This window comes from Siniperca chuatsi, linkage group LG14, assembly GCF_020085105.1.
Source record: "Siniperca chuatsi isolate FFG_IHB_CAS linkage group LG14, ASM2008510v1, whole genome shotgun sequence".
NCBI classification, from domain to species: domain Eukaryota; kingdom Metazoa; phylum Chordata; class Actinopteri; order Centrarchiformes; family Sinipercidae; genus Siniperca; species Siniperca chuatsi.
In genome coordinates this window covers 11397258-11398639 of record NC_058055.1, presented here as the reverse complement: position 1 = coordinate 11398639, position 1382 = coordinate 11397258, and positions in this window count along the sequence as shown.

The following is a 1382-nucleotide window of genomic DNA, read 5'->3' as shown; positions in this document are numbered from 1 at the left end:
CTGAGCTCACCCGGTGTGGCCACCAGGCGGCGACAAACTCATGGGTCCTTGTTCAGAAGAAATGGACAGACGTGTGTGACACCTCCACCTGTTTGAGTTTGTGGACTAATTAGGCGTGAAAAGAGCAGGGGAAGATGGCAAATATGCAGCACTGGAGCTCAGAGTGGGCACCACTAAATCCATTACATTATTTCAAACAATAATCTGTTTCAGATGCAATATGTCCAGGGAACCTTAAAGTGGTACTAAAGCGAATTTTGTACTTGCACATAGTTTGGGGACTTGCAAGAGACAGATTTTCACAGAATGGTCAAAATTGAAGCAGCACAGGCAGAGATATTCTGACCTTTAGTCCTTAATTTGGTTCAAGCTCCAAAAACATTCAATCCTACACTTTCCATAATGCAACTCGATGGAGTCTTTTCATTAGACCCTTGATGTTTGGTAAATGCCTATATCTTTCAAACTCCACACCCCGAGTTTGTAATGCAGACTTTCTGTTAAAGAAGAAGCCCAAACTTAAGATTTTACAAAGCTAAGTTAGTTTAGCTAAGTTAGTTTAGTTTAAGCTAATAGTTTAGAATAGCAACCATTTGCAACCTCACAAGGTCTTCATTGGGGTGAAGATGATAAAACAAGTTCAAGTTTATTTTGTCATTCCAACTATAGAAATAAAATACAGTTGACATGAAATATTTAAATATTGTTTCTTCAGGAGCGGGGTATAAAGAAACAAAATGGCAGACAAAACATAAAAGCATAAAGACATAAAACATAAAGTGTACATAGTTGCATGAAAACGTGCAATAAAGATCAAATAAAACTCACTGCAGGGTCTGATTCACTATGTTTCCACACCAGTACCAGATAGTGATACAACTGGCCAGGACACTCAAAAGTGTCCTGTTATAAGATGGTGAGGATGGGAGAAGGGGATAAAGTGATAGCCGTAAAAGTTATATAATACAGTATGATGCAGTGCCATCAGGTATAATCAATAATGTTTTCAATGAGACTGACTGAGAGGTATTGATTCAAATCTATGAGAAATTTGGGTGCTCCTATAATACTTTGTTTGTGGGCTTTATAGGTGATAATTGTTGTATTAAATTGCATTCTGTGCAGGTGTCTTCTTGTGTCCACCCCCTGCCGTCTACACCCAGCAGGTGGAGCTTTTGAAGCTTACCTACTCTTCTTGAGAGGTTTGAGAGCAAAACTATCGACACTGCAATCAATTTATTTTACTGCAAGTAAAATTTATTTGTGATTAAAAATGTATTAATTCAAATCCAAAAGTTTTGCTTTTGAAACCAAAAGTTTTGCTTGCTGTTGAGCTGACTCTCGTGGGCGGGACCTATGCTGAAAGATGTAAGACACGTCCC